General features: G+C 46.2%; 1 protein-coding gene and 1 pseudogene across 2 annotated transcripts in view; both read right to left on the reverse strand.

Moving 5' to 3' along the window:
• LOC133381788 (zinc finger protein 883-like) overlaps positions 1-10,880 on the reverse strand; it is a 30,650-nt gene extending 19,770 nt beyond the window's left edge. Inside the window, exons 1-2 of one of the 2 annotated variants that reach the window (XM_061621250.1) lie at positions 10,717-10,880; positions 9,138-9,263 (exon numbers count right to left, since the gene is read on the reverse strand). The gene's annotated coding sequence lies outside the window, so the exon portion shown is untranslated. Of the gene's footprint in view, positions 1-9,137; positions 9,264-10,462; positions 10,579-10,716 lie in introns of those variants that run through there. The other variant, XM_061621249.1, reaches the window with a different exon arrangement.
• A 2,271-nt stretch (positions 10,881-13,151) lies between these two features.
• Positions 13,152-19,973, reverse strand: LOC133381794 (zinc finger protein 665-like; annotated as a pseudogene).
• Positions 19,974-24,191: the final 4,218 nt, after the last annotated feature.

A 24,191-nucleotide genomic window follows, 5' to 3' on the forward strand; every position in this document is an offset into this window, starting at 1 on the left:
AAGTGCAGCAGAGCCTGGGAAAAGGTAGAGAGTGACCTGGAAGTATCCAGAACAGCTGCCATCCTGGAAGACATGCAGAAAGTCCACAAAAACCTGGCAAAGCACTGCATCGCCTGGCTTGGCCTGACACAAAACCACTACCGCATCCTAGACAGACTGAATTCAGAAACAAGCCTGAGTGAGAAACAGGTAAACAAACAGCGACATAAACTAGTTGATGAGGTTCAGGAGGACCTGCAGCAGCGCATCCTAGCCTCAAGGGAACTAGAAATGCAAGATGGGTTATCACCTGCATCATCTGGTGACAAAGTCAAAGGGATTGAGCCTCGGGAAGCACCAAACCCTAAGGCCCTTCTTTCATCAAGAGCTTCCACAACATCAAGCTCCAAAGCTTCTTCCAAGTTAACCAGTAGTTCTGGGAAGTCAGCCATAATTGCCCTAACCCTTGCCGCAGCCGAGGCAGATGCTGAAGCTGCAGCAGCAAAAGAGCGCACAGAATTTGCCAGGAGAGAGGCTATTCTATGTGTAGCAGCCGCTCAGGGGAAGGCAAAGATGGAAGGGGAATTGGCTCTTCTTGAAGAAGAAAAGGTAGCTGCCCAGGCCACTGCACGGGCCAAGGCCCTGAAAACAGCCCTGAAAAGGGAAGAGACAGATTTCCATCCTGAGAAGCTGGAAGAGGTGGACTATGCTCAGCGCATATCAGAATACATATCAGACCAGACAACTTCGCTGTTTGAGTCCATAAGGTGTGAGCCCAGCCACAGCCCAGAGTATGCCTGTCAGCCTGACTCCCGTAGGCCTCGATACACTGAAGCTTCCTATTGGGCCCGTACAGCAGATGTTTGCACTGGGAGCAATCCATTGGACAAGATAGAGTTGGAGTTCAGGGGCCAATCACAGCCATGCCTTCCCAAGATGGATGACATCCCACCTCTCCTTGATGAGGATCCCCTGCTGAGGTTCCACCAAATGGGCCCATCTCCCATGCACCCTGGGAGACTTCACAGGTAACCCCTCCAGAAACTTACACTGCCCCCCGCGAAGGCCGTCAGAGGCTATGGAATACTCCAGGTCATGCTGTCAACTACTCCGGCTTGGCTGCCCAGTTATCTAGACAGGACCTGTTATCTGGAGGGCTTACAGAATTTAGCGATAGACCAGAAGACTTCAGACCCTGGAAAGATGCGTTCCTAACCACTACCCAAGGTCTGGAGCTGTCAGCTGCTGAAGAGCTTAACCTCATGACAGCCTGGCTGGGGCCTGATTCTGCAGCCCAAGTGCGGCGTATCCGTGCAGCATGCATAGGCAAACCCAAGGAAGCGCTGTGTCGAGTTTGGAATCGGCTAGAGACACGCTATGGTGCACCTGCAGAGATTGAAAGTCCCCTTATGGCAAAACTGGAAAGCTTCCCCAAGGTAACCAGTAAAGACTACTACAGGCTGTGGGACCTGACAGATCTCCTGGAGAAGCTTGCAGCTGCGAAGGCAGACCCACATCTTCCAGGACTCTCATGCCTAGACCACTACCTGTCTCAAAAGCCTATTGTAATCAAGCTGCCATATCCAATACAAGAGAAATGGAACTCTGCACTCACAAACTACAGGGAAAGGTACCAAGGCATCTATCCTCCCTTTTCTTTCCTTGTCAGCTTCGTCCACAGAGTTGCTAAACAGATGAATGACCCCTACTGTACCTGCTCTGCATCGAGTACCATTGACCCTACTCATAGGAAGACATCTACACGTGACACCAAACCTAGAGCAGTTGCAACTGTCCGTAAAACAGAGATTGCAGATCTCATGTCTACACCTAAGAAAGCAGAAGGCCCAGACCATATCTGCCCACTACACAAAAGGCCCCATCCTCTAAAGAGGTGCAGAGCCTTCAGAGAGAAGCCACTTGAAGAACGCAAGGCTCTGTTGAAGGACCACAAGATTTGTTTCAGGTGCTGTGCCTCCACTGAGCACTCTGCTAAGGACTGTAAGGTCAGCATTAAGTGCACCGATTGCAGCAGTGACAGACATGTTACCGCACTGCATCCTGACTCAAGCAAAGCAATTCAGTCCTCATCTGTTCCCTCTGCCATCAACCATGGCGGGGAGGGAAGTAACAAGAAGACAGAGCTTGATGTCTCCACAGTCAGGTGCACCAAGGTGTGCGGTCCAGGGCCTAAAGGAAGGTCCTGTCACAAAATATGCCTAGCCAAAGTGTTTCCTGAAGGGCATCCAGAAAGAGCTATAAAAATGTACGTCATGCTAGATGATCAGAGCAATGTCGTTGGCAAGACCTGAATTCTTTGAACTGTTCAATCTCCATGGGAACAAGATCCCATACATTCTTGAGACGTGTACGGGTGTCACACAGACAGCGGGGAGAAGGGCCACCGGCTTCCTGATTGAACCCATCCAGGGTGAGGTGCAGCACCCCTTACCTCCACTGCTAGAATGTGATGCCCTACCGAATAGGCGTGACCAAATCCCCACCCCAGATGTTGCCTTCAGCCAACCACATCTCAAGCCGATTGCCAACCACATTCCGCCTCTAGATCCAGATGCCCAGATTCTGCTCCTGCTGGGGACAGACATCTCAGAAGTCCATGTGACCCGTGAACAACTTACTGGAGCTTATGGTGCTCCCTATGCCCAAAGACTGGACCTCGGGTGGGTTATTGTGGGCAACGTCTGTATGCATCGTATTTGCAGGCAAGGCCACACGAGTGTCTTTGCTACAAGTATTCTGGAGAACGGACGTTCTTCATTCTCAGAGCCGTGCCCAGAACACTTTACTGTGAAGGAAGACCTCTCCCTTAGAGGGCCTCTCCAGCCTCCTAGAAAGGGAGATATAGCTTTAGGAGCCACAGTGTTCCAGACAACCAAGGATGACAACAAGCTTGCTCTGTCTATAGAAGACAAGCAGTTCCTGAAAATAATGAACAAAGAATTCTTTCAGAATGAGTTCAATAGCTGGGTGGCACTGCTTCCATTCCTCACACCTAGACATAGCCTGCCCAACAATTGTGAGCAGGCCCTGTCACGGCTCATCACCTTGCGCCGTACCCTGGAGAGAAAATCTGAAATGAAAGCCCACTTTGTGGATTTCATGGACAACATGTTGAAGAATAAGCATGCAGAACTCGCACCACCACTGAGAGAAGGTGAAGAGTGCTGGTATCTTCCGTTCTTTGGCGTGTACCACCCACAGAAGCCAGGGCAGATCCGAGTGGTGTTTGACTCCAGCGCACAGTTCCAAGGATTCTCCCTGAACAAGTCCCTCCTCACAGGACCAGACCTGACCAACAGCTTGCTCGGTGTAATTATCCACTTCAGAAAAGAAGCCATTGCAATAACCGCATATATTCAACAGATGTTCTACTCATTTATTGTCAGAGAAGATCACCGCAACTACTTGCGGTTCCTGTGGTACAGTGATGAACATCACAATAAAGAAGTGACTGAATACCGCATGGGAGTCCACGTCTTCGGAAATGGACCATCTCCTGCAATAGCTAACTATGGACTGCACCGTACTGTGCAACTAGGTGAAGAAAAGTATGGCCGTGATGCCAGGCAGTTCATAGAGAAAGACTTTTATGTGGATGATGGCCTGAAATCCTTACCTACCCCAGAAGAGGCTATTGACCTGTTGAAGAGAATGCAGCAGATGTTAGATGCCGCCAACTTAAAGCTGCACAAAATAGCCTCTAACAGCCCTCAGGTGATGGAAGCATTTGTTCCTGAAGATCACGCTAAAGGCCTAAGAGATTTGGATTTGAGTTCTGACACCCCACCAATATAACACAGCCTTGGGCTGAGTTGGGACCTCAAAGGTGACACCTTTACATTTCAGGTGTCATCTCAAGAAAGGCAGTTTACTAGGCCTGGTGTCCTATCAACGGTGAACAGCCTGTTTGACCCCCTGGGGTTTGCAGCTCCTGTGACTATCCAGGGAAAATATCTTTTGAGAACTCTGACCGTAGAAACCAAAGACTGGGACGAGCCACTTCCTCCTAGCCGAAGGCATGAGTGGGAGTCATGGAGTAACTCCCTCAGTACTCTGCAAACTGTTAAGATACCACACACCTATGTTCCAATCTCACCCTCCACTGCCATGCGAAGAGAAATCCATGTCTTCTCCGATGCATCCACGAAAGTGATAGCAGCTGTGGCATACTTGAAAGTCACTGATGGGGAGAAGCGCCCCCACGTAGGGTTCATACTTGGCAAGGCCAAACTAGCGCCACGGCCAGAACTCACCATTCCAAGACTCGAGCTGTGCGGAGCAGTGTTGGCTGTGGAGATTGCACAATTAGCAGGAAAAGAGTTGGACTTTGAACTTGATGCTGTACGTTTCTACACAGACAGTAAGGTAGTTCTGGGCTACATATACAACGAGAGCAGAAGGTTCTATGTGTACGTAAGCAACAGGGTAACGTACATCCACGAACCCTGAACAGTGGCACTGTATTCCCACCGACCAGAATCCAGCAGATCATGCCACACGCTCAATCCCAGCAGTGCAGCTCCCTGTGTCAACATGGCTAAAAGGCCCAGAGTTCCTCTTAAATTCGGAAGCTACATTTCCAGAGGAAGGGGACTGCTATAATATCTTCGCTTCAGACCAGGATGTAGAAATACGTCCAGAAGTTGCCAGCTTGAAGACAGAAGTTATACCAGAGGATCATCTGGGAACACAGCACTTTGAACGTTATTCCAAATGGACAGTGCTTTCCCGAGGAGTCATCGAACAAGTCATCCCTTGCACAGATGGAAAGGTCTGCAAGGTACAGACCAGAATCGTCAAGCAAGGTACCCAAAAAGCCTTCACCCAACCAATCACTGAAGTAGTACTCTTTGTATCCAAGCAGGAAGCTCAGACCTAGTATATATGTCCTTTAGTCAGTATTGAAGCTGTATGTTTCTTAGTAATGTTGATTCCCATCATCACAGTATATAGGTGATGGAATCTATAGAATTCCAGACGGGGAGTGTGCTGCCTCCGCAGGGTTAGAATAGTATATAGAGATATTCCTTCTGTTGTGTTAAATAAGGCATTTATTAGGTTAAGTTATGGAACTCTAGAGGGCTGTCTCTATGCTCCCTTAGCCTCATAGTAACTTCCTGTCAGGTGACATCACCCCTCTCTTTAATTGGTTAGTTATTTTTTCCCTTCAAAAACCTGCCTCAGTTTGTTTCAGTCATCAGTGAAGCTAGCAGCAGGCCTAGTAGCACCAGAGGACATCACTCCTTTTTTACCTATCTCTCTCTCAGAAGCTATCTCTCTCACAGAAGCTATCTCTCTCACAGAAGATACGTCTCTACCAGAATTGCCTCTTCCAGAAGCTTCTTTCTCAGAAGGTAACTCTCCCCCATTTAATCTACCTCATCAACAATCCTACAATATAATTGCCTGCTATCAACCTTCTTCATCATCATCACCCTCCTCAGTTCATCATCCCCAGAGACTGTATGCTTTCCTTTAAGTTTCTGTATACCTTTGTGTTTTCTGGTTTAATAAAATAGTTCTGATTAAAAGAGAGATTGAGTTGACTGTCTGGCAAAGTGGGTTTCAGAACCACGGGCTCAGAACAAGGGCAGTTCAACAAATAGTGGAGAATATCCTCCACTTTGCCTGAGTTACATATACAGCAGCGGAGGTAAATAGGGATGTTACCATATCTCCCTGTGAGGAGTGCTGTGGGCATTGTTTGGAAGCGTAAAGCAGTAAAGGCTCTCCTCAGCCATGGCGCATCTAGGAAGAAAAAATATGGTTCCAGAATAAAAGAAGATTTATACATGGGGAACCAATAAGAAAAAGACGACTGCGTAGAAGCATGAAGATCCCATCTTTTAGAGGAGAGAAATATTCTATCCTTCAATAACAATTTAGCATGAGTGGAAACATGGGAAGGGGGGGACTCTATACTTATCCCATAGAAAGCCAGGGTCGACTTAGTCCTGTTTAGCCAATTATTTTGCAAGGGGTTTTGTAGTTGTTCAAGCAGGCATTTTTTTGGTAACTGAGAGTCATCCATGGAGACTAGTCTTAGCCAAAAAAAGGCCAGAGCTGCATGAGCCGAAGCTTCTAAGGAATACAAACCTGTCTCTAACCTCAAGAGACAGACAGGCATGCCTTTTGGGGTTGCCAATAGTGTGCGAAGGAAAGCATTTTGAACTTTCTCTAATGTGTTCATATTGGTATAGCCCCAGATCTCTGCACCATAAAGCAACATAGGTATTATTTTCCTTTGGAACACTTCCAGTACGGGTGGTACCAAACTGCCTCCCTTGAATTTAAAAAAGTGCAGTAGCAAATAAATGGAATGGGAGGCCCTCAATTTGGAAAACTCAGCTTGTGGTTTCCGTGAGAGGGTGGAAGTAAAGGTAAGACCTAAATACTTAAAGGTGCGTTGTTGTTGTATAAGTTTTTCATTTAATTTCCATATGTGACTCTTAATGTTCCTGCCAAAGACTACCACTTTAGTCTTGGGGTAGTTTATTTCTAAGTGTTCCTTCATACAGAAGGCGCACAGGCTTCTTAATAGCCTCCTCATGCCTATCTGCATGATGGAAATCAGAGCTAAATCGTCAGCATAAAGCAGCACCGAGACCTTTGAATCTAAAATCGAAGGCGGGAAAAAGCAGGGCCAGTAAATTCATTGGCAATATTATTAATATAAAAATTGAAGAGGAATGGGGCCAGGAGGCCACCCTGGCGTACGCCTCTCTTTGTTGGGACCGCATCGGAAAGCAGACCATTTGCACCTAACCTAACCCTAAGAAACGTGTTGGCATGAAGTATTTGTAACAGGCAAAGGAGTTGTCGATCGATGTTTGTGGAGGCAAGTTTTTGCCAAAGCCTTTCTCTGTCAATGAGGTCAAAGGCAGATGTAAAGTCGACGAAAGTAACAACTAATCCTCTTATGACAGGAATATTTCTGGATGAAGTGGAGCAATGTCAAGCAATGGTCCATGGTTGACTTTCCCTTAATAAATCCTGCCTGTTCTTCCGTGATAATCATGTTCTCATTAGCCCAAGAGTGCAATTTCCCCAACAAATATTTAGCATACAACTTAGCAGCAACATCAATAACGCTTATCAGGCGAAAAATTTTCGGGTCAGAATCTGAACCCTGTTTATGAATTGGGATCACTATACTGCCCGCCCATGCCTTGGGCACATTACCAATGAATGGTGATACTAAGTGATTAAGCTTAGGAATGTATCATAAACTTATATTCTTTTGCTTGTCAAAGGAAAAAGTAATGTAAACATTCTTTCCTTTGAGCACCTAGTCAGTCTTCTCATCCGTGAGTCTCACACATTGCTTATGCCCAGATAGCCTTGTGATTCAGGTAATGAGGAATTCAGAAAGGTACCTCCACTCTGCATCAATGCTTTAGATCTGTAATGCCTTGTAATTTAGCACTGGGGATGTGTCAATGTGAACTTGAGAAGAAAATTAAATGAAGGGAGTACCCAAACGAGAAAATGTAGCAATGGGTGACTTCAACTGCCCTCACACAGATTGGCAACATGTGCGTTCCTGTCACAACCAAGAGGAGAAATTTCTACACATCCTAAATAACTGTGCCCTAGAACAGGTGGCCGTTCAACTGACCAGAGGGGTGGCCACCGTAGACTTTGTCAAGAAAACCTGTTCCTTCGGCCTGAAAACATGGCTGTGCCATGAAGAATTCTGGGTAACAACTTGCTCCTGGAATGCAGCCTTATGGGTAATATCCTTCTGCTGAGCAGTTTTTCCTCACTAGAGGAGCCATGAGCTCAGGATTAAGACATCCACACATACTCAGGCAGCATTCACATTGTACATTTATTCCACTATTATTCCACTTTAAACCATCATCTTCCTCCAAAGAATCCTGGGAAATGTAGTTTGAGAAGGGTGCAGAGACTTGTCAGGAGACGCCTAATCCCCTCACAGACCTACAATTCTGAGAGTCCCCTTGGAAGAGGGATTGATTTGTTAAACCACTCGGGGAATTGTAGCTCTCTGAGGAAAAGAGGAGCCTCCTGACAACTCTTAGCCCTCTTCACAAACTACATTTCCCAGGATTCTTTGGGGGAAGCCATGAGTATTTAAAGTGGAATGATAGTGGAATAAATGTCTGGTGCGAATGTGACCTGAGAGTCCCCAGCTCTGCGAGCACACCTATGAGAAGGCAGGAAGAGGCCCTGGAATAGTCCACCTTCCAGAGGTCTCCTGATTGGCTATTAGACCCCTCCGCTGTTGCTGCCAGGCCTTTTCTTACAAGAGTCAGAACCATCCTAAGCTTTGTTAAGTGTCTTAGTGTTAGGAATAGTCAGTATTTCATCATGTGCTTCAATTCGCAACCGCCCTTGGATCTTTATTGGAGATTTCTACCTCTGCCTTGTGGGTGTTCTGGGTTCAGGATTTTCATGTTGCTCTTTTATATGCACTTATATTTTTAATAAAGCCACCTCATATTGTAAGCCTTGGTTAGCAAAACCAGTACCTTGGCCTTTGGGATATGTGCTACCATTTAGCTGTTTTGCTTGGGGCTCCAAGAAGCAAAGAGTCTGGTCTTTAGCACTTGCCTCTTTGGAATCCTAAGCATGTCTGTTCAACGTACGGTTTGAGAGTCCTCGGGCCCAAACGGGTGGACAGACGGGTTGGTAGCAACATGGCCTACCTGATAGGGCTGGCTTTGATTATTTACCAGCCCTGGTGAAGTTGGTGACTGCAGGGTGCCTGAAAAAGAGCTGTGGTGTTCAGCAGCGTTCTACGTTGCAGAGCTGGTTTTGGGGTTTCAAGGATTTTGGGACCCAGTGATCATGACACATTTAAGATTAAGTGGCTCCCAGAACCAGATGAGAGAAAGAAGTGGTGTCAAACCAATTGGAAACAGTGGCCATAGCACTATCAGATTAAGTCTTGCCCACACTGGTATATTGGAGAAGGCAGAAGTCTTCCCCTCACAGCAACGGGACGAGAAGACCCAGCATAGAGAGGAACTGCTCTTGTACCTTCAGCCCTTGCCAGGCCAGAAGACGGTGACACAGGAAGGCTCAGAATGGCCAGGGCAGACTTACTGGACACAGCCTTACCAATAACCTTTCAGCCATACTAAAGATGGGACAGACAGAAGGATCCCTACCCAGAGAAGTCACATTCCCACAGATCCGCAGCAAGGCGTCTTTCTACAGAGCCCTTTGGCCTGGATCCAGCACAGTCCGCTCCTCCTTGGACAGACAGGCGGTCACCTCCTCAAAGGACACCAAGCCTGGAGGAGGAAGGAAGAGGGAAGGTTTGGTGAGGAAAAGGTAACTCCGTGGCTGACTTAGCAAAAATCCTAACTTGTACCAAAATCTCAGCAGGAGCAGTAGAAAAACTCTGCTACAAGGACCCCCTAAATGTCACCAATTGCAGCCTCCTTATCTACAGACCACTGCATTTCTCCTCCTCGTGGCCTGACAGGGGGACTCAGATCGGATGTCTGAAAAGGGCCCAGAGAACAGCTGCCTTCTCCAAGGTCAACAGCGCTCTGATTCTTGATTTGGGACTCAAGACAGAGCCGGAGGAGCGTCCTGTGATGCCCACAAGGTGGCGCCGCGCCTTCGGGGGGCGCAGCTGCGGCATCCCGCAGCCTCAGAGGCAAAGCGGAAGGGACCCTTCCGGCGCGCTTTGGGTCGAGGACCTCGGGGTGTCCCCAGGACCCCTCCCTACAGGGGCCGGGGCTGAGCCTGCTCCCCGGTGGGGCCAGTCCCACTTCCCTCCCTCGCGCTGGAGAGTCGGCCTGGCCGTCAGCCGGGAGGAGGGCGCCCCTCGCCCCACACGCACGTCGGGACTCCTTGGCCAGAAGTAGCCCAGCATCGAGGCGCCTCCCCGTGCCCAGCGCTGCCTTTCTCCTCCCCGCCCTGGACGGAGGCAGCCCACCCCGGGGACCACACGGTGGAGAGGCACCTGGAAGGGGATGGATGAATAGCCGGAGGTCAGCGGGAAGCCCCTCCGGAGAAGAAGGGGGCTTCGCGGTCCGTTCCCTCTAGCCTCTGCCGGCAGCCTTGCAGCCAATTACGCCCCCCACTCCCCACTCCCCCCAACCAAAGGAGGCTTCTTGCCCCCCCCACTAGGCAGAGCTCAGAGGGCGGAGAGCGGCAGAGCTTCCAATCAAAAGCCTGCACATTCGGGGGGGGGAGGCTTGGAGAGCAGCTGGTGGATTCCTGCTAAGAGGGATCCTTTCCTTCCTGGGGGGGGGAGCTCTTTTTCCTCCCGCCCCAGCCAAGCAAGGCTGTGTCCTCCCCACCACCACCGCCACCCAAGCTGGCCTGCTGGCCACCCATCCCATGGGCCGGGGGCGGGTGGATCTCTACAGAGCAAGAAGATTTAAACAGGGCTGTGCAATGCAAACCTGGATTCCTCGAGGGGCGTTTGGGAGGGGGCACTTCTCCCCCCCCAAAAAAGAGGCAAATTACCCCCCCTTACCTCTTTGTCCTCTCCAGGCACCAGCCTCCCCTTTGCCCGGGGATGTGACCACGCGGGTTTCCCTTCCTGGAGGGTCTCAACTGCCACAATTCCGCCCCTCGGAATATCTCCCGCCCCTCCACAAATCCCCCTCCTCTTCCTCTCCCTCCCTCCCTTTCTTTAAGCTGCGCTGATGGCCCTTCGGAACCTGTTCCAGCGACACTTCGGTTCCGTTTCGAAGGCAGAAAACCATAGAGCTACGGCGGAGAGCACACCTTCTTCAGCATGACCGGACTGCTTCCTGCACGTGTCGGAGCCGGGGGAGGAGCCCCCTGGTCGTCTCCGCGGGCTCAGGGACAGAGGAGCGCCGTCCTTCCTCGGAGCTACTACGAGGCTGTGTGCAGTTGCCCGGTCTCCTCTTTTTCTGCTTCCTAACCCTAACCTCTCAAGGCCGACCCTGAAGGAAAACAAACGCCCCTGCCGGTGGATTGGTTGCAGCAGAGGGGAAATTGAATCGGAGCTTCCTTAAAACATGCCCCTGATAATTTAGCTGCACTTCACCAGAGAAGCTTATAAAATGACCCCAATTCTTTGGTGAAATCACGTGCTTTAAATGTGCAGTGGATGTGCTTTAAATGTATGGCCCTTGGGATCTTTTCCAATCGGCTTCCGACTTCTACCCGGCTGCATCTGGTTGCCAACCTCTTCCGTAATTGGCAAAGACTCCCTTTCAGCAGGAGGGGCTGGTTGTGTCTGCCCTGTGTTGCAGTTTTACATTTACCAATTTTGTGGAAACATGCTGCAGCATATGTAGCATGTAGAAATATAATGATGGCTACAGAGCTCTCTCTTGACCTTTTTAAAGTTTGAGAGTTCTGACACTCTGGTTCAGGATTCCCGGCCTGAGTTAGGCCTCAGTGAGCGTGTTTACGAACATGACTGAGTCAGATCCATCAGTCCATCTGGCTCAGTATTGTGTACACTGACTGGCAGGGGCTCCCCAGGGTTCCAGGCAGGCCCTCTCTCCCAGCTCCACCTGGAGATGCCGCTCAGGATTGAACCCGGGACCTCCTGCATGCAAGGCGATGCTCAACCACTCAGCTGCAGCCCTGCCCCCTTGGCATTCACGAACAATAATATTGGGTGCCATAATAAGGGGATTCTGGAACCATCCAGGCCTTGCAGTGCCAGTCCACCTGTGGACTCCTTCCTTTTCTACTGTGCTTCAATCTCTTTTAAGGCAAAGGTCTTGCCGTGATAGGGGGGTGTTTGCTAGTTCCCTGGTTGTCAGATAAACAGCCCAACCAGCATTTGTCTGTCTCTGCGTTGGTTGTGCATTTGCCCCCGATGATGTTTTTGCTGAACCATTTGCTCATGTTTTGGAGAGAGACCTTTTGGCCCTGCAAATGCTGTTGGGCTCCAACTCTCCCCATCCCTCCCCATTGGCTGTGCTGGCTGCAGCTAAAGAAGGGGGAAATATAAGGAAACTGTTTGCTGGCATAATAAAAAGCAAGAATTACAAAAGAGAATACAAATGCACACCCTTATCACTTATGCCACAAGAGGGAACAGCTATTCTCTGCCAAGATTACAACCTGTCATATTAATTAATTAATCAAAATTAAGACTTTGAAACTTTACCTGCGTTTGAGGGTTTTCCACGGTAGCTGTCTGTCATCTGATGGAAATAGGAATTCTGGGCTTGATGGACTTTAGTGCAGTTTCCCATTCATGGACGAGGTGGAAGATCTGCTCTGTCACAGCAGATCCTCAGAGACAGCCCCTGCAGGACCAAGAGGCCTTCAAGCCTCCTTAGAGTCTGCACTCTGCCTGTGTAGTCCCAGCTACAAAGCTGCTCTCTCTCTCTCTCACTCTCTCTCCGCCACCCCTTCTGTCTGACACCTATCCACCCCCTTTTTTACCTGTAGGGGCTGCCAACTCTGATGGGATCTCAGGTTCACCACGATCTCCTCCCCAAGAGCCCCAGTTAAGACCAAACAACCATTTTGTATCTTTAACCCGTAACCCAGCTCAAGCAAAAACCATGACAGCCAGCACCACAAGGATATAGGTTTGGTCCCATCAGCCTTCTCTCATACAGATAAATTGAGTGTGTGTTTGAAAAAGAAATGCATGTTTGTTTATTCCATCTATATCCCACCTTTCCTGCAAGGAGCTCAAGGTGGCATATGAACATGGCTCTCCCCCTCCCAATGTTATTCTCACAACAACCCTGTGAAGTAGGTTAGGCTGAGCTAACTGGCCCGAGGTCATCTAGTGAGCTTCATGACCTAGCAGGCACTTGAACCCTGGTTGTCCAGGCTCCAGTCTGACACTCTAACCACCACATGACACTGTCTCTCAAATGTAGATAAACCTCATCTTCTAAACTTTTTTTTTAGTGTGAATCTAGAAATTGTCAACTCTCAGTTCTGTTACTTTTATCAACGTCATCTTAATATTCCACTTCCTTTGCACAAGGCTGCAGGGATAGATTCCTCCTTGCATAAAAACAACACCCTAATCTGAAACAGCTTCTCATCAGCAATAACGATCCATTCAACAGAGAAAGAAAGAAAATGATCAAAACCTGCAACAAGCCCAGAAGTCAACTGTGGCAACAAGATCACAGGACCTATTCTTATTCTTGCTCTTGTTACCACCACCACCTGTCCTTCACCAGCAGGTCCCAGGAACGGTTGCAACGTAGTAATGTTAGCCACGTCAAGGTTTATTGACTTGCATCTGCCCAAATTGTATAAGCTAATATCTGACAGCAACATCCTTCTTCATTTTGTTACGAAGGACAAACAGGCCAATCAAGAATGAACCATGCTTACTGTTTATGTTGGAGGAGAGAGAAGATCCCTCAGAGTGTGGGAGGAGGAGCATGGCATGACAGTAAGGGTCTTGGTGAGAATTTAATCAGTTGGCAGTGGGTACAAGGGATTAATGGAGAACTAGGGAAAGCTATCCACCTATCCCAGACATTAGCTGATTCTCAATTTGGTTTCCTTGTTGCTGAAATCAATACTCTGGAAGTTGGGTTCAAAATCATCCATGTCAACCGTTTCTAGGAGCAGATAAAATGTTGCAAGGCCATAGTCTGAAAGCAGGGCCATGATGCAGCCACTTCCTTTGCTTTTGCTATGACTGAAGTTCGTCCCACACTCCATGCATTGCTGCTTTCTTCCCTGTGTGGGTTCTTTAGTGTGCAGTAAGACGATACTGGTGGTTCAAATTAAGGTAAGAGCTCGCACTGAACCTTTCCACATTCAAGACATTTTTATGGTTTCGCCCCTCTGTGGGTTCTTTGATGTCAAGTTAGCTGCTGACTATGACAGAAGCACTTTCCATACTCCAGACACTTGTATGGGTTTCCCCCCGTGTGGGTTCTGCGATTTGAAGTAAGGGGTTGGCTCTGACTGAAACTTTTTTCCACACTATATGCATTCATGTGGCTTTTCTTTTGTGTGGGTTCTTTCATTCTTCTTCCCTGTGAGGATTCTTTGATGTACAGTAAATCTTTCACTATCACTGAAACTGTTGCCACACTCCAAACACTTGTATGGCTTCTCTCCTGAGTGGGTTCTGTGATGTGAAGTAAGGTGTTGGCTCTGACTGAAATGTTTTCCACACTATATGTATTTATATGGTTTCTCTCCTGTGTGTGTTCTTTGATGCAAAGTAAGTTTGCAGCTCGCACTAAAGGTCTTTCCACATTCCGTACATTTATATGGTTTTTCTCCGGTGTCGGTTCTTTGATGTAAAGTAAGACTTCTACTACGAGTGAAACTTTTTCCGCACTCCAGACACTTATATGGCTTCTCCCCTGTGTGGGTTCTGTGATGTGAAGTAAGGTGTTGGCTCTGACTGAAGCTCTTGCCACACTCTATGCATTTATATGGTTTCTCTCCTGTGTGTGTTCTTTGATGTAAAGTAAAGCTTCTACTATGACTGAAACTCTTTCCACACTCCATACATGTATATGGCTTCTCCCCTGTGTGGGTTCTGTGATGTGAATTAAGTTGTTGGCGCTGAATGAAACTTTTTCCACACTCTGTACATTTATATGGCTTTTCTCCTGTGTGGGTTCTTTCATGTACAGTTAGCTCTTTTCTACCGCTGAAGCTCTTGCCACACTCCATACATTTATATGGTTTCTCCCCTGTGTGGGTTCTATGATGCGAAGTAAGGCTTTGGCTCCAACTGAAACTTTTTCCACACTCTATGCATTTATATGGTTTCTCTCCTGTGTGGGTTCGTTGATGTAAAGAAAAGCTTTTACTACAACTGAAACACTTTCCGCACTCCAGACACTTATATGGCTTCTCCCCTGTGTGGGTTCTGTGATGTGAAGTAAGGTGTTGGCTCTGACTGAAGCTCTTGCCACACTCTATGCATTTATATGGCTTCTCCCCTGTGTGGGTTCTGTGATGTGAAGTAAGGTGTTGGCTCTGACTGAAGCTCTTGCCACACTCTATGCATTTATATGGCTTCTCCCCTGTGTGGGTTCTTTGATGCGAAGTAAGGTGATGCCTCTGACTGAAGCTCATTCCACACTCTGCACATTTATAGGGTTTTTCTCCTGTGTGGATTCTTTGATGTACAGTTAGAACAGTTCTACCACTGAAGTTTTTCCCACACTCTATGCATTTATATAGTTTTTCTCCTGTGTGGATTCTTTGATGTAAAGTAAGCTTATTTCTCATACTGACGCTCTTTCCGCATTCAGTACATATATACTTTTTCTTCCCTGTATGGGCTCTTTGATATAAAGTAAGCTGAGTTCTTATACGGACGGACTTTCCACACTACATGTATTCATGCAGTTTCTCCTCTGCATGCGTACATTTATGTTGAGTAAGGTGGCCCTTCTGACTGGAGCTTCTTCCACACTCATGCATGCATATCATTTCTCCCCATCTGCGTTCTTTGATGCAAAGTAAGGTGAGAGCTCATGCTGAACCTCTTTCCACATTCGATGCACTCATATGCTTTCTGTTCTATATGGGTTCTTTCATGTGGAGTAAGCTGGTGAGAATCTGAAACACTTTTCACACTCCATGCATTGATATAGTTTTTCCCCTCTGTAGGTGCCGCAATTTTACTTTCGCTTATTTTTTAATATTTTCTCCCACACTGGACACTTTCCCTTTCTTTTCCCTTTGTGATCTTCCTATGGGATCCAGAGTTCATCGATAACAGCGCCCTGCAAAGTACAGGATTTCCTCTTTCATTGATTTTCCTTCTGCCTTTTAAGTCACTTCTATTCCCAGATGTCTCTTTTCCCACTCTGTGCTTGCTTGCTTCCAAAGACACCACAAAGGGCTCCATATAATGTTTTTTCCTGCCTTTCACCTGTTTGGGCAAATAAGAAAGAAAAGGAAAAACCTGTAAGGATTTCAAGGCACAGAGAAATGATTGGATCAGGGATCAAACACAATGACCTGCTTCTCTACATTCAAATATCCAGAAGATATTTCTCTTTGCTTTCTTTATGCTCACATCTTTCCTAAATTGAGATGCACACACTGGTCTATTGCTGATGTATTTTAAATAAATTGTCCAATCAGCTTCCAGCTTCTGCCCATATCTGGTCACCAGCTCTGGGTTACTGGGGCAAATTAAGGACCTCGCTTTCAGCAAGAGAGGTTACCTGTTTCTGCCCTGTGTTGGAGTTTTAAAATATATCAGTTTTGTGGAAACATGCTTCACTATATACGCATATGTTACATGTAGCTTACATTATACATACAGATCTAGGACAACAGGCTGAAATCGGCATACGCAAACATATAATAATTCACTAATAGGCAAAAAAACCTTGCGGTTTAAGAATGTACCTATAGCCCACAGATATTTCTGTCAAACTTTAAAAAGCAGGGAAATTGGGCACCTATAGTGAATGCACCAGGGAACCAGGAGACCTGACCTCCTCTCTGAGATATTATACTGTCCTACAAATTTGTCAGAATGCAAACACCATTTGGGTTGGTCTTTCACAGTCCATTTGACTTGCTGTGTAGCTTGGGAGAATTTGGTAACATGTGCCTCTGAGCATATGGTGAGTGGTGGCAACACCTGCCATCTCCAAAGATGGAGAATTATATTTTTGTATGTTTGTTGGTGTTCTTACTTTGCTTCTTTCCTGTGTTACTAATGTTTCTGCAGGGAATCTAAATCAGAAAATGACCCAACCTCTTATTCATCCTAGAAATCTGTGTCAAATGTATTTTTATTAATTTCAAAGCCTTTTTATTGGTCATTGTCATGTGATGGCGAAGACAACCTTTTGTGTTTGATATTGGAGGTTATGTTCTATTTCTATTTTGGGTGCATTAACAGTTGAATCTGAAACGGCAGTTTGATGTAAAATCAGACTGATTACAATATGTTGCTACTTCAGCAATGACTCTAGCTGTTGGGAAAAAGAGGATGCATATTTTCAGCCTGCTATGTTTAAACCACTTCATTTAAGGCAAGGTGGGCACAGTCAATTAAAAACATAGAGCACACCTTGAATTTTGCTAGAATATATTTCACCTCCCACTGTTTTATTTTGTGCAAATTGAGACACTTCTGAGGTCCACTAGAGACTATTTTGCAGAAGTCAGTGCCATTATTCCACAATTATGTTTGGAGTTTTTTTAGTATAAATTTTGCAAAGTGTTGCTGTACTTCACATAGTCATAGAAATAAAAGTAAAAGAAAATGATTTCCTATAGGAAACTTCACTAAAATTGAAAAGTAGATCAGACATATTTAAAGTGACCATCTGAAGTATATCAGCTGTCTTAATAATGTTGCTTCATCCCTGCTAAAACAAGATCAGCACAGCACATATCTTCTTTCTATTATTTGGGCTGATTACAGGTGTCGCCAACACTCACCATATGCTCAGAGGCACGTTACCAAATTCTTCCAAGCTACACAGCAAGTGGATTGGACTGTGAAAGACCAACCCAAATGGTGTTTGCATTTTGACAACTTTGTAGGGCAGTATAATATCTCAGAGAGGAGGTCAGGTCTCCTGCTCCCCTGGTGCATTCACTATAGGTGCCCAATTTCCCTGCTTTTTAAAGTTTGATAGAAATATCTGTGGGCTATAGGTACATTCTTAAACTGCAAGGTTTTTTGCCTATTAGTGAATTTCCCTGCTTTTTAATCCAGGAGGTAAGAAATGGGATCCTGTGCAAGTTTGCTGAGAATAGATTGAACATTTGCATGCTTATTGAGTTCAGTGGGATTTACACACACACACCCAGCAATCATGCCTAGGATAGGTGAAAGTGACCACAGGGGATAGGGAAGGGAGGAGGAGGAGGGAGGAGTAGAAAGGCAGAGGGGAGGACTGGGATGGGAGCAGGCAGGAAGGGAGAAGAAGGACAGATGTGGTCATTTGCATGTTTATTGAGTTCAGTGGGATTTACTCCTGTGAAATCATGCTAAGGATAGGTAACACTGACGGGGGAGGGACGGAGGGCTGGAGTGGGCAGGGGAGGTGGAAGAAGGAAGAGAGAAGGGGAGGAGAAAGGGAGAGGAAAGGGGAAAGAGGGAAAAGGCAGGTCTGATCATTTGTATGATTATTGAGTTGAATCGGATTTACTCCTTTGCAATCATGGTTAGGATTGACCAGGCTGAGCCTACCAACCAAGACATCTTCTGTATCTTTCAAAGTTGTGCTGGGGGAAGGGAGAATTCTACCTTGTGGTTTTTCCCATTACAACGTTGCAAGAACACCTGCACTTGGCTGACTTTCTCTTCTCTTAAAGATACAGGATCAGTCTCAGGCCCTGAACCTGGCAACCCTACCTCCCACCCAAATTTAAAACAAAGCTGTCCCTGGCCATATCCACACCAGACCTCTATTACACTTTGGACAATCATTATTTATTTATCTATTTATTTAGTGTATTTATATACCACCCCATAGCCGAAGCTCTCTGGGCGGTTAACAATAACTAAAAACATGAAAAACAAATATACAAATTTAAAAACACATCTTTTAAAAACAATTTAAAACAATTTATCATGGCTTCTTCCAAAGCCATGGCTCAAAGCCAATCATGGCTTCTCTCAAAGAATCCTGGGAAGTGTAGTTAGTGAAGGGTGGTGAGAGTTGCTAGGAGACGCCCTGTTCCCCTCAAAGACCTTCAATCAGAGTGGCTGACTGTTAAACCACTCTGGCCACTGGAGCTCTCAGGGGAATAGGAGTCTCCTCTCAGCACCCTTCACAAACTACACTTCCCAGCATTCTTTGGGGGAAGCCATGACTGTCTCAAGTGAAATTAAGTTAGGTGTAGCTGTGAGGCTTTTACAACACAGACAGTTGGTCCTTACTGAGCATTTCTTAAATTAATTAAAAATCAGCCAGGCATTTTTTTAACTTTTAAACTGCAGAAGATGGAGGTCAGAGTATGGGGCAAGGTCAGTATTAGAATTACAGGTACCCTGTGAACATGGCTGATTTTTAATGAATTTCAACAGATTATGGGAACTCTGGCAGAAAAAAGTCCAAAAGGGCTCTGAGTTTTTTCCCCTCTTTTTAGACTGTGAACTCTCGATTCTCTCTGACTGTTTTGTGTATCGCCATGAAAATTGAGAGGTTGTTAAGCAAGTGTTTCTGAGTTCAGGACTATAAGTTTTGTAAGGGTTTGTTTTGAAATGAGGTTATGAGAAGCATCAGAATGGCATGCGGGGGATATTTTCCATTTAACACTGCGGAATGTGAAAAATCCTTGCTGGCTATCGTATACAGTTGAATATGTGCAGAGTTTGGAAGATTACTTTTAAAAAGTAATAAATTACAGTTACAATTACTTGGCCCCAAAAAGTAGTAATTACCGTTACAATTACAATTGCTCTGAAAGTAACTGATTACTTTACTTTTTCTCAAAAGTAATCACTACAATTACATTTCAGTTACTTTTTAAAAAAACTCCTACAAGGTGCTGGCCTTCGCTGCTGCACATCTAAGAAGCCTAAAACAATATTAAAAATAAACACACACACACAGGGGGTAGTAGAATAAAAAAAATTATCCATAAGATTAACATAATGGCATAACAGAATCTCACATCCCCCCAAGCAATGAAGATACCCCAACTCTTGAAATCAAATTTTACACTTGAAATGCTTTTATAATATGTTTCTGTTATGTCTCAAAAGAACAAGATGCTCAAAGAGCATGTCAGACAAGGAATGTCTTTTTACAGTCATTACGTTGCCACCAGTAGTGAACAGGCGTTCTACTGCGCCGCTTGAAGGCATGCCTGTGTTGTGCTGCAAAAAACACAGCAGCACACCTGGAAAGCCATGGAGTGATGACACTTCCCTGCTGGGAGACCTCAGGTACCTCACCAGTTCCTCCTCAGCAGTGTCCACTGCTGACTTCTTGCCCTGGGGCAGAAAGTTAAAGAAGTCATCTGCTAAGTCATCTCCTTCCTGGTCTTTATCTGAAGACTGATCACTGTCCTCATTAAGTACACCCATCTTTATTTCAGCTTTCAACAAGGCTTCCATTGTGTATCTAAGAAAGAGAGAGGATATGTTAACACATATATGTTAGGAAACCATCATCTGCTCTTCATTTCCTGATGCTTGTCATGTCCCCTGGTTCAGGGTCCAGCCTGAGCCTGTGGATGATGACATGGAAGGTAGGAAGGTGACCAAGTCACCACACTCATGGGGCAGCACAGCAGACCCTTAAGGATTACCTGCAGCAACCCAAGGTTGTGATGAGGAGCCCCAGGAAGAAAAGGACCAGCCCCTGCCTACCACCTTAAGCCCTCTGATGCCTCCCTTGAGACAACATTTCCCTTGGAGTAATCCACCCAAAGGGCTTCCCTAATGTTCATACTTGTTGGTATGGGTGGTGGCCTGACACGATTCCAGCCAATCTAGTTTGAAGCGAGGGTGTAGGCAGCCTGCCAGAAGAAGCCTCTTGTCCTCCCAGATAGCTGCAAAACGCTTTCTTAGGGCTTCGCGCACACCTCTCAGCAGCTGAAAACAGTATGTGTACCTCTCAGGTTTGTTTTCCAGTCCTTCTAACTTGCGGTCCAGATTGCAGAGCATTGGTAGCAAATACCCCATGAACATGCCGTTCTCCCGTTGCAGGATATCTAGGGACTGGGCTAGTGTCTCCATAATCTCTGTGTATTCCTGTACCACTTCAATCTCAGCAGCTGTGATCCTGGACAAGGAGCAGCGGTCCATTATGGCATGCATTTTTAGTGGCACAGTTGACAGGAGCTCATGTAGTTGCTTCAATGAATCAAAGGTGGAATTCCACCTGGTCTTATTCGGTACCTTCAGATACACACCACATTGCGCACGGATATACTCAGCAATCTGTGCTGACTGGTTCTGCTTGGACCACAACTTGCTGCACTTTCCCATCAAGGAACGAAACTGTTTCTTGAAAGGACCAAGAAGACTACTTTTGGAGGAGTCAGAAAGCATGGCCTCTATGTCTTGTGTTGCCACAAGGTTGAGGGTGTGGCTAGCACATCTCTGGTGTGGTGGTAAAACAAAATCCTCTCCTGAGTCTGCAGCTTCCTCCTCTGCCTCAGGTCCTGTGTCCAGGATCTCACAGATAGGCACAAACTCCACCTCAGCCTCCTCCTCCTCCTGGTCATCACCATCATCGTCACTGGTGCCTGCAGCTTCCACTGGTTCTTTGGCCATGAAAACTCTCAACGCTTTCACAAAGTTGGAGCCATTGTCTGTAGTAGTGCACATAACTTTGTTGTGGATCCTGTACTGCACATGTACATCATGCAGTGCTTTTGAAAGGACATCGTATGTATGGCGCCCCTTCAGACGCTTACAAGCCAAGGCCCCGACCTCACGTTTCAGGGTAGTTGGGTTGATCCAGTGGGATGTTACCCCAAAGTAACTCTTCTTGCTATTGGTCCAACAATCTGCAGTGGTTGCTATATATGCCACAGCACCCATTCGGTTTGCAAGAGTTCCTCTCATGTGGCATGCTCTCTTCTCAATTCTGTCTCTCAGAGTCTTGGCACATATGCTGGTGAGATCTTTGGGGAGTCCAATGCGAACCAGATTAATGAATGATGGTTTGTCCACAGTCTGAAGTGGTAATGTCTCCTCTACAATGAAATCAATGATTCTCCTGTCATAAGAACATAAGAACATAAGAAGAGCCTGCTGGATCAGGCCAGTGGCCCATCTAGTCCAGCATCCTGTTCTCACAGTGGCCAACCAGGTGCCTCAGGGAAGCCTGCAAGCAGGACCCGAGTGCAAGAACACTCTCCCCTCCTGAGGCTTCCGGCAACTGGTTTTCAGAAGCATGCTGCCTCTGCCTAGGGTGGCACAGCACAGCCATCACGGCTAGTAGCCATTGATAGCCCTGTCCTCCATGAATTTGTCTAATCTTCTTTTAAAGCCGTCCAAGCTGGTGGCCATTACTGCATCTTGTGGGAGCAAATTCCATAGTTTAACTATGCGCTGAGTAAAGAAGTACTTCCTTTTGTCTGTCCTGAATCTTCCAACATTCAGCTTCTTTGAATGTCCACGAGTTCTAGTATTATGAGAGAGGGAGAAGAACTTTTCTCTATCCACTTTCTCAATGCCATGCATAATTTTATACACTTCTATCATGTCTCCTCTGACCCGCCTTTTCTCTAAACTAAAAAGCCCCAAATGCTGCAACCTTTCCTCGTAAGGGAGTCGCTCCATCCCCTTGATCATTCTGGTTGCCCTCTTCTGAACCTTTTCCAACTCTATAATATCCTTTTTGAGATGAGGCGACCAGAACTGTACACAGTATTCCAAATGCGGCCGCACCATAGATTTATACAACGGCATTATGATATCGGCTGTTTTATTTTCAATACCTTTCCTAATTATCCCTAGCATGGAATTTGCCTTTTTCACAGCTGCCGCACACTGGGCCGACATTTTCATCGTGCTGTCCACTACAACCCCGAGGTCTCTCTCCTGGTCGGTCACCACCAGTTCAGACCCCATGAGCGTATATGTGAAATTAAGATTTTTTGCTCCAATATGCATCATTTTACACTTGTTTATATTGAATTGCATTTGCCATTTTTCCGCCCATTCACTCAGTTTGGAGATATCTTTTTGGAGCTCTTCGCAATCCCTTTTTGTTTTAACAACCCTGAACAATTTAGTGTCGTCAGCAAACTTGGCCACTTCACTGCTCACTCCTAATTCTAGGTCATTAATGAACAAGTTGAAACGTACAGGTCCCAATACCGATCCTTGAGGGACTCCACTTTCTACAGCCCTCCATTGGGAGAACTGTCCGTTTATTCCTACTCTCCGCTTTCTGCTTCTTAACCAATTCCTTACCCACAAGAGGACCTCTCCTCTTATTCCATGACTGCTAAGCTTCCTCAGAAGCCTTTGGTGAGGTACCTTGTCAAACGCTTTTTGAAAGTCTAAGTACACTATGTTCACTGGATCACCTCTATCTATATGCTTGTTGACACTCTCAAAGAATTCTAATAGGTTACTGAGACAGGACTTTCCCTTGCAGAAGCCATGCTGGCTCTGCTTCAGCAAGGCTTGTTCTTCTATGTGCTTAGTTAATCTAGCTTTAATAATACTATCTACCAGTTTTCCAGGGACAGAAGTTAAGCTAACTGGCCTGTAATTTCCGGGATCCCCTCTGGATCCCTTTTTGAAGATGGGCGTTACATTTGCCACTTTCCAGTCCTCAGGCACGGAGGAGGACCCAAGGGACAAGTTACATATTTTAGTTAGCAGATCAGCAATTTCACATTTGAGTTCTTTGAGAACTCTCGGGTGGATGCCATCCGGGCCCGGTGATTTGTCAGTTTTTATATTGTCCATTAAGCTTAGAACTTCCTCTCTCGTTACCACTATTTGTCTCAGTTCCTCAGAATCCCTTCCTGCAAATGTTAGTTCAGGTTCAGGGATCTGCCCTATATCTTCCACTGTGAAGACAGATGCAAAGAATTCATTTAGCTTCTCTGCAATCTCCTTATCGTTCTTTAGTACACCTTTGACTCCCTTATCATCCAAGGGTCCAATTGTCTCCCTAGATGGTCTCCTGCTTTGAATGTATTTATAGAATTTTTTGTTGTTGGTTTTTATGTTCTTAGCAATGTGCTCCTCAAATTCTTTTTTAGCATCCCTTATTGTCTTCTTGCATTTCTTTTGCCAGAGTTTGTGTTCTTTTTTATTTTCTTCATTCGGAGAAGACTTCACAATTTAAACATAAATAGACAATGGACACTCTGTGAGGACCAGCATGACAAAGGCTTACCTCAAAATGTTTCTTCACATTGGATGAGGAGGAAACAGCTGATCTCAGATTTTTGATCCTTGAAAGGCAGTAATTGCATCGTACAACAACATTTTCCCCACTCTGGCTCACAAATGTACAAGCTTTCTCAAAGCCAAACCATGGTACTTGCTGTTCTGCAGATGTGGCTGTGGGCAACTGGCACTGCTTCATGCCCTCCTCCTCATGCACAGGGCCTCCTTTCTGAACCTCACTTTCTAGTTTTGCCTCCTCAGGATCAACAAGCTGTGACTCAAGTGGCCGCACTAACTGCCTGCTGCTCTCAGCAGCAAAACCTGCAACAGGCGTCTCTGTAATAAACAAGAGATAATGCTCCTATATGGGTGAACTTCAGCTGTGATGTGCCCCCATCTCTTCCCCATGCTGCAAGATGCCCCAGTCAGAGTGGAAGTAAGCAGGTCAATAGCACAATTAAAAGAGATCCTATTTGCA

This window comes from Rhineura floridana, chromosome 3 (assembly GCF_030035675.1).
Source record: "Rhineura floridana isolate rRhiFlo1 chromosome 3, rRhiFlo1.hap2, whole genome shotgun sequence".
Classification (NCBI taxonomy): Eukaryota; Metazoa; Chordata; class Lepidosauria; order Squamata; family Rhineuridae; genus Rhineura; species Rhineura floridana.